Here is a 9,843-nt window from a genome sequence, read left to right as displayed (position 1 = left end):
TCATTCGATGGCAAGGTTTTTGTCTATGTTAATAGTCATGCTCAATAAATATTGAACTGATTTTTGCCATTCACTCATTAAATTCCAACAGTATATTTAATTGGCATTTTGGGGTAATTATGTTAAGGTTTTTCTGAAGGTACATATGATTGTTAATTGAGCAATTGCTGGGAAATAATAAGTATTAGAGGTCAACGATACGTGTACTTTGTATACTTTTACGTTTTTCATTTGTTTGTTGATCTTGAAAACTGACTCGATGTCAGTTTTTTACGTCTAAAGTAAGACAGTTGAATTCGAACTCCTTTCTAATCATGATACTCTGGTACAAAGTCCATATTCAAAAACGTCGCACTATGAATGATTCATCTTGCTTCATTTAATTTCGGAGAACGATGATTGGCTGATGATGAAATTTATATTTTAAACCGACTTCCCAAAAAGAGGCGGTTTTTCAATTCGTCGAAATCTTTTATATTTGTATGTTTCTGTTTCTCGAATGCCATCGAGTTCATGGTATGAAAACCGGTTAATTTTCAAAATTAGCGGTATAATTTGAATTCGTTTGAAAAGTAATCCACCTTGGTCGTAATACTTACTAATTGCTGAGTGGGTCGATGTTTATCTTGCTAGTAATTAGACGGTAATGCCACATCTTTAATAACTAAGCTTATGTTTCTGTAAAAAAAATATCTGGCTCGTTTGTTCTATCTCTCTTCCCTTGCTTTGACAATACTAAAAACTTTTTTAAAACACATTTTTGAAACAAAACATAGTTAACAATATCCTTTTTAGAGTAATACACACTTTTCTTATATAAGTTATTTCTTAAGATTCTTACTGCAGTCCCTACACATAATTTAATACTTTGTCCCATAAAGTACAAAAATCTAGTCATATCTATATGAGTAAGTTACAAGTTAAATAAGTGACTAGTTATCCTAGAACATGTAATAGTAAGTAAATACGGTTACCGCGGTAAATGCGGGTATGGCCCGAGATCAGGTTCATGATGCGATTGCCGGCCACCAGAGTTTTACCAGAGTATAATGATAAGAAAAGAGTCCAAATTCAACTGTCTCACTTTAGACATAAAAACTGTATTGGTAAGACACTGGTATTCAGCTGCATCCTATCAAACTGGAAGCTGACCCCAACAGAAGGCTACAAGGAAGATGATGACATGACATACTTTGTGTCATAATAAAATACACAAAACCTACTATGTCCATACAATAACTTACAAATTAAAGCGACTAGTTATCCTAGAACATGTAACAGTAAGTAAATACGTTAGTGCGGTAACTGCGGGTATGACCCGAGATCAGGTTCATGTTGCGAGTCAAGGCGAGCGCCGGCCTCGAGACGAGCGCCATTAATGTGTTGCACAAGTGTATCTCTATCGCTGCGAATGATAAACTTATAGGCACATAAAAAATAATTGATCACAATATACCGACTTCAAAATAAATGAGGTTGTTTGTTTGAACTGTAAGTCTGTATGATTTTGATACAGTTATCGGCACAGTATTTGTCCCAGAATACTTTTAGGATTATCATCACAGGCGGTTTTTTTTTATTTCCGACGTATCTTAGACGTTGGTGATTGGGTAAATTACAAACATGCAACAGGTAGTAGCAGCATAAAGTATTGCAGTCGTATATATTTTTTTCTTCTTCCTCACTTCTCTCTCTGACGTCATCTAAATATTCAATGTATCTTGCGTAATGCTGCAAGATCTAAATATTGCTCTACTGTTCGAAAGAGTCCTTGAGCCTCTGTAACAGAAAGGGCTTTAAATTAAACCACTGCCAAAATTGATAGGTACTTATCGGGAATAAAATACGTACCTAATCATTAGGTAATGTTAAATGCAGCAAGTTTTTCGTGTAATTACTACAAATTAACGCATTATTGAACTAGAATTTATAAGACTAACGGCCAGTTTCTTCATCAAAAGTTAAAGTTAAAGTAATGTCTAAAGTAAAAGTAACGGTCAAATACGTTTTTTCAAGGTTAAAGTGACAGCAAAACTAATAGAAAAATTGAATTTGACCGTTACTTTTACTTTAGACATTACTTTGACTTTTACTTTGGCTTTAACTTTTGATGAAGAAACTGGCTGTTAGTAAACTATGTAGTTAGACTAATAACCTTCTACCTAACCTGGTCTCATTCAAATCGTTATGTACACCTTTAAATGGTTCAATAATTACACTCGATCATAACCAGTCTAATCGCCATTAAAGCCACTTTAATAAAAGTTAAAATAATTGATAACTTGTAACATTATCGTATTTGTACAAAAACCTAGTGTTTTTTTGGTTACCTGAAGCTTATTATGCTAAGTCATAAAAACATTGGTAGGTAGCTAGGAGACACGTGAAATATAAACGTGATCTTGAAGGACCAAGATGCAAAAAGTTTGTAATTACCATAAACTCCCTTTTTTGTTGTTTTTGGGTTTATTAACCTGTTGCCCCAACCAATACATTTTTTTTTCATTATCAAAAATGGCAAAACATTTAAAACGATTGTACAATACCATTTCGTCAACATTCGTTGATTTTCTGAATCATTATCATTTGTCATTTATCGTCCTACTGCTGTGCACAGGCTTCCTCTCACACAGAGAGGGATCTATGCTGAATTTCATAGCAACAATAACCTTTCTGGTAGATATGATTTAGCACTTAATAATTTTGCACTGTCATTGTTTCCAAAGTTATACTTTTGCTGTGTGAACAATACGGATTAAATAGAATTATTAATTATACAAGATTATCTTTTATATTTTTTCACACAAATATCTCGCCATCTTTTCCCAGACATGAAAACAATACCACAATGAAAAAAACTTGCACTGAATTGCAATATTTTTTTTGTCTAAACGTCATAATGTAGTACTTCACAGAAAAAATGCTAAAATATACACTCGTGAACGAAAGATTGAGCTGTAAAAATCTTAAGAATATTTTGAAAGTATGAAAGTTACCTCAACTTGCATTTTTGTTTTTTTTTTGTTATTGTTATATATTTATGGAATCTGAATTCTTTATTAACTTTGTATGTCACAAATGGCTGTGATGATAAATCATTTTCTTCAATCTTTGTTAGTGAAATTGGACAGTTAAACTGCAGTTACAAATCAAGCAGTTATAGGACGTTCGTTTACATTTGAAGTTCTTTAAGGATATGTTTTAGAAATATAGATAGATAGACTTACTACTTACTTACTTAATTGCTGTACGCAATTGTACGTTTTTGATCTTGGAACTGATATAAAATGTTTGTAAACATTTTATAACACCAAAACATTTACTAACAAAATATGTTAACAATTGTTGCACTTTGTTAGAAACTGTTACATGTTATAAGTGCTCCTACATTGATGGAAAATGTTTAAACATTTTATAACATCTAGTATTGGCTCGCAGTTTGGTTTCGCCTTCTGAGGGCCGAGGACGTCTACACGGAAATGGAAGAAGATTTGCTCATTGGAATAGCTTTTATTTTTTGTTTAAAAAAGAAGAAAAAGCGCTCTTATTGGATGCGTTAAACGCTAAAAGCTAGAGGAAAATATAGTGCCACAGACTATCTCAAGGATTTGGGTATTGACGGTTGCTTAAAAGATTTTATAAGAATGAACAGTTCCGAATTTGAATATCTACAAAATTTGATTGGGGCAAAAATAGGCAAACGAGACACTACATTTAGAAAATCTTTAAGTGTGACGGAAAGACTTGCGGTAACGTTAAGATTTTTGGCAACTCTAACCCCCACCGCACCGCACCGCCTATCTCGCCATCACCCTTATAAAATGTTTACTAACATTACTAAACATTTTCTAACATGAAAATTGATTTGTGATTAAATGTTTGCTAACAAATGTTTACTAACGTTATTAAACATTTTCTAACGGCAATGTGGGAGCACCATAAAGTTACAAATAGCTGAAAAAGGAAAAACAAATGATAACTCATTTCCGAAATCACCAGGTGATTGCACCTTCCTGTAGCTACCAGGCGATCAGTAGTTCCGAGGAGTACAATTGATGGCTCCAAGAAAGTAGGTGTATGTACCTACTCGAGCCATGATGCTTGAAATTGAAAGTTGTTTGAAGTCGTTGACCAAATAAATGCAGTTTGTGTTTTATTTTTAGAATTTCTAGTGCTAAAATTAGTTTTTTTATTAATTATAAGTTATATGTTATCTAGTTTCAACTAGTTTTACAAGTCTGGGTATGCATTTCTTCGCGCATCTCGCATTTTATAAATATAATTCATATTTAATGGTTATTTATGCTAACCTCAACATAGTTGGGAAAAGGCTCTGCAGACGATGATGATGCTATTCTATGCATATCAAATTCTTATCCTACTATATAATCAGATGGTTAAAATACTTTGAAATAAACGTTTAAAAATGAATGATTTACAAGTAGGTATACAAAGGTACTTACTTTAAATAATTAAGTATTCATACAATAACCAAAAGGTCGCCGTCAGTTTTGCCAGTTCCAGTACCAAGAATTTCCAAAGTTTCCAAGATACACACAGTGTTGAATTAATTAATTTCCGAACGAGTTTCAACCGCAAGTTCTGAATAACATGTTAGAATCCTAAAATTAAGTAAATATTTGGAATTTCAATCACAACAAAGTTACGCATAGTGGGAATTTACTCACTGAACAGTTGGGGAAAACATTCGATTAATTTACATTCATAACTGCTTGTTTTCATTACAAACTTTTATGACTTTATATAATGGCATTAACTCAAATCTGAAAATAGGCAGAACTAGCCGTATCCATTCGGTTCCATCCACGTTCCCGAAAAAACACTCCCCACAACTAGGTATAAAGTCTTGGTCTATATTATTACTCAAAAAAAAACTCAAAAAAATTTATTCAAATTAAGCTGATAAATCTGCACTTTTCGAACGTCAAAAACAAAAGACAGCCCTCATAAAGCCCACTTCCTGTGTGTTTTTGCCTATATTTCACCACTTCAGACCGTAATTCTGTCTACCTAACATTTTAAAACTTTCAGTACTTTTGGCGTGAAAGTGCGACAGACAGACATAGGTACTTTCATATACTTCCGTTCATATAAAAAATGTATTAACGTCTAATTTCCTATCACTCTTAACTCATCACACTCCGAGCCTTTTTCCCAACTAGGTTGGGGTCGGCTTCAGTCTAACCGGATGTAGCTGAGTACCAGTGCTTTACAAGAAGCGACTGCCCTATCTGACCCCCTCCACCCAGTTATCCAGGCAACCCAGTACCCCTTGGTTAGACTGCACCACTACTAGGACTAGGTTATCAGTCTAAAGTAGAAGTCAAAATTATGAGATACCGTTTTGTATTATCATCACGTTTATGTTAATATTTTCTTTACAACGTCATAGGTACTTTGTAAAATTATCCTTATTTGAGTCACGTGCATCAAATTGTGCTCACGCTTCGAGAGCTCATGTGAGGCAAGCTCACCTGCAAGACCTTTGGTTAATTGTAAATAACACCTTCAATTTTAACTCATTTACCTTATAGGATAACAAAAAAATCTTATCATAAACATGTCTTTCCCGTGGTTTTGTTCTTTACGGTTTATTTATATGCAGGGGAGTTCCTATTTTCATACCAAATTTCGTTTATCGTTCCATACTGTATACTGTAAAATTGTATGTGTGGGGAAAGTAACATTGTCCTGCCCCAATTGCCAAGCTCACCTGCCCGTGGTAAACCCTGTTGAAACGGACGAGGCTCTAGCGAGTGATTGGTAGCGGTACATATATCACCATACAGTACCATTTACCAAACGATTATTTCTTAACAGGAGGTAATTATCATGGACGACTATCCTCCACATAGGGTCTGTGGAGGGGTTCGCTCACCTGCTAAAAACCAGCCGGTGTTACCTTCATTTACCTGACGTGGACACGGGTATCGCCAGAGCATTATTCTGGACCACCATGGCCATTTATTAAATAGATACATATGTATATTCTTTATTATGTACCTACACCAATTAAAAATCAACAAGAACAAAACAAAAAAATTACAAGCGTGTTTAAATGTGTGGCAGGTCTGTTTAATTTACTATATAACTATTAAACCTAATCTCATTAAGTATCTTCTATAACAAAATCTATTAAATAATTAAGCTTAATTAACTAATCAGACGCAAGCATTGTAATTGAATTTAACTAAATATAATTTTGCCTCCAGTAATATTATAATGAATCAGCAAAAAAATTGCTTGCTCATGCTAAACAGTTGCAATCGAGCTGATTAAGGTAAACTGGCTTATAATAGGTAAGGTTATACCTACATAGGTTTCACGTATATTTATTATGTTAAAACTGTATTTTTTACTTTGCTTAGATTTGCCAGAGTTTACATCTTTTTTTACTTTACATTCATATCATATCTCGTTATACTTACTTATACGTGAACGTGTAACGTTTGTTAGGAAACTAGTACAGTGAACAATGCATGATTTTACCTTTTGGTAAAGCCTCTGCAATGTACTTAGTATAATAACCACTAAGTATTGCTATAAGGACTTGATTAGGCGGCTACAAATAGAAACACTTTCAATTCTTCAACTCAACTAATATGTCGCTGTTTTCAAAAAATACGTTTCAGTTAGGCATAGTTGGTTTTCATAGAAAAACTAAATCGTTAACGTTATTAGTTTTTTGGCGAGATAACAACATGTAGTACGTAGCTCTTCATGAAAAAATTAAGTGCTAAAATATTTTGTTATTATAAAAATACCCCAATGGATGTTTTCAACAATACAATACCTCATTGCGGTGTAGGTACGCCAAACCTGAAAACTCTAAATTAGATTTTAATTAGTTCTACGAAATAATATTAAACAAGATTTTCCTTTTAATATTATTATTAAAACTGACGTAAAGTCGCCTACTATTCTGTTTTGCATAATAATGTTGGAATGAACTTTGATTGTAACAAGATCAAAGTTATTTAATGGGTATCAACAAGGATACCTAAGTGCCTATGGATATTCCATTAGCAGTAAGTGCTTTAGACATTTAGCATATTTTAAATCGGTTTCAAGGCACCTGTTTTGCATATATTAAATTCAGCTCAAGAAAATTTAATTAGATGGAACTAAGATCTAAAAACAAAAAAATATATGATGACCATGATATTTTTTTTCGTCGAGTTATAATAATTAAAAGATGTTTTGCTGTAGTTGCCCAACTCCTATGCAAAAATGTGTTGGTATGATCTCCTTAATGCGTTATGGAATTAGACGTAACATTCTATGGGATATTATTTTTGTAACAGATCTGCCTTTTTAAAGCGACTGAAGAATAAATTATGTTCAGAGTAGCATAAAAATCTATGCAGAGATTTTAATTTCAGGCGCAGCCTGTAAACAAGTTACCCATGGTTTAACCGGTTTAACGCGTTTTTTTCTATTCTTAACCCCCTTGATCTCTGTAGTGTTAATAGGGGTTTTTTACTTCTTGTGTTATTTATAAGCGCTTCGGCGAGCAAAAAGTTGTATTGAGTATAATCCGGATAATGAGGATAGCCCGATAATAATACGTAAAGGTTCTGTAACAAGTACCTATTTCAATGTAACTCGTTAATTTTAATCTATTAATTGCTAAAAACAAGCACACTTTCAATGCTTTGTTTAAAATATATAAAGAAATGGTCGTTTTATTAGCAACAAATGCAAAGACGTAAAGGTTAAACCATTTGAATGGAACCTGTTATACGTCAGTTGTTGCTAGATGGACAAAGTAGATAGGTAAACAAACCACGGTCAGGGCCATGCACCACACACACGGGTACTTTACTTACTCTCGACATGTGAAAGCATTGTAAGCTTCTAGAAAGTGTTAACCTATAGTTCGGCCATTCAGAGAATGCGTTCCTGACACGTCGCGATTGAACTGACGACGTAACTTTGCAATGGCGTTGCAGTTACGATAAAAATATTTTTGCTGGTTGTTTACCGTTTTAACAATTGAGGAGCATTAAAACAACATTATTATATCAATAATCAATGAATGTTATAATTTTGTGCCAAACTGAGTGTCAAATAACTTGGTAAACAATATTTTTCTAAATCTATACTGCGCTATTACAAGGTTATGTCAGCGGTTTATATTTTGTAGTGCTGTGCTAAAAATAACAGGCAAGTATCGTAATCTGTTCTTATACAGTTATAATATAAAATAATACGTTTTGATTTTCTTTTTAAGAATTGGAAAATAATGGACTATAAGACTTAATTATAACGTTTATGAAATATAAAAATAAAACTATGACCAAACCGCATTTTTATACTTAGATTAAAAATGGTAACCCCAAATGGCGTTATGGGCCGCCATTTTGTGACGCTAAAACAGTCGTCCGTTGTCGTTTCGTGCGCATAGACCACGTTTTTCAAGTGTTTTCGATCTGTTTTTATTTGATTACCCGGCTTTTGTTAGACCGAGATATCAGGATTGATTCTGTTATTGATAATAATATAATTATACATGTAGGCGAAGATGATGATGAAGACACCACCTCCTCAAGCAAATCGGAGTCTGATTAATATTCTGTTCGCACATTCAATTCAATGTACTTGTAACAAAGAATAAATAAAACAATTTTATTATATGAATATTACCTTTTTTTGGTTTCCACTTAAATAACTAAAATATAAAACAAATGATTCCGCCAATTTAAAACGAAAATAATCTTAAAATAATGCGGCGGTTCATTTTGAAGGAACGGTAACGAACTCAGTGTTATGTTGTGCCCATCACTAGTCGTGACTAACTGATAGGTGTCAGGAACGCATTCTCTGAACGGCCGAAGTATAACATGGAGTATGGTGTGTCAAGTAGCATTTGTTTATGGTTTGTTGACGGCGAAAACTCCTTCGCTGTGGATAATTTTGCCTGCCGTAGGAATTTTAAAATTCTACGGCCCTATTCAAAGAATACCCTATATAGATTTAACCTTCTAGAAAAGCATAATATCGTTTATTGAAGGTCTTGTCATTGAACATCCTTGGCAGTCGTTACGGGTAGTCAGAAGCCAGTAAGTCTGACACCAGTCTAACCAAGGGGTATCGGGTTGCCCGGGTAACTGGGTTGAGGAGGTCAGATAGGCAGTCGCTTCTTGTAAAGCACTGGTACTCAGCTGAATCCGGTTAGATTGGAAGCCGACCCCAACATGGTTGGGAAAAAGGCTCGGAGGATGATGAAGGTCTTGAGGGCAAAGCAAGAAAGAGTTTTTTTTCTAATGAATAAGCAAAACGGAAAGGAAGCTTGTGATGGAGATGAGCATAATTAATGTTTATTTTGCCATTATAATCCGCTTAACTTTTACAAGAATAGAAATGTCTTCAACTTAATGTTGTAATCTGTAGAATTACATTTAATAAGCTCTTGAGGTGTCTCATAGATTCCGTCGTGGGTTTTAATATCTAAAACCAACTTTTTAACAATTTGATTTCATAAAACATCCAAAAAAAACCCTGAAAGTTGTATATATTCTGGACCAGACTTCATGTAACAATAGAAAATATCGGTCGTCAGAATCCATTACATACTTTTCTTTTTTACAGCGATACTCAGTTTTTCCCACCTTCTTAACACAACTGGGATACCATAAGTAGGTAAGGGGTTATATTTTCTTCCCGACTGCAGTCTAGGGATGGTTAAAAAGCTAAAAAGGATTTCTCTGTATAGTTTACAATGTTAGGGTACTATCATTTTTATCGCCTGTAACTTTTTCTGTAAGTAAACCGTTATGCAGTTAACGACTGTAGTAACGCAGTAACTACTCTACGGTCTAT

At 33.8% G+C, this 9,843-nt stretch overlaps 1 protein-coding gene across 1 annotated transcript in view; it reads left to right on the top strand.

The window, feature by feature from the left end:
* LOC124636802 (alpha-tocopherol transfer protein-like) overlaps positions 1-9,843 on the top strand; it is a 46,485-nt gene that overhangs the window by 10,335 nt on the left and 26,307 nt on the right. The gene's annotated exons all lie outside the window — the stretch shown is intronic.

Source organism: Helicoverpa zea, chromosome 15 (assembly GCF_022581195.2).
Source record: "Helicoverpa zea isolate HzStark_Cry1AcR chromosome 15, ilHelZeax1.1, whole genome shotgun sequence".
In the NCBI taxonomy this organism is placed as follows: Eukaryota; Metazoa; Arthropoda; class Insecta; order Lepidoptera; family Noctuidae; genus Helicoverpa; species Helicoverpa zea.
This window is presented reverse-complemented; position numbering and strand designations above follow the sequence as displayed.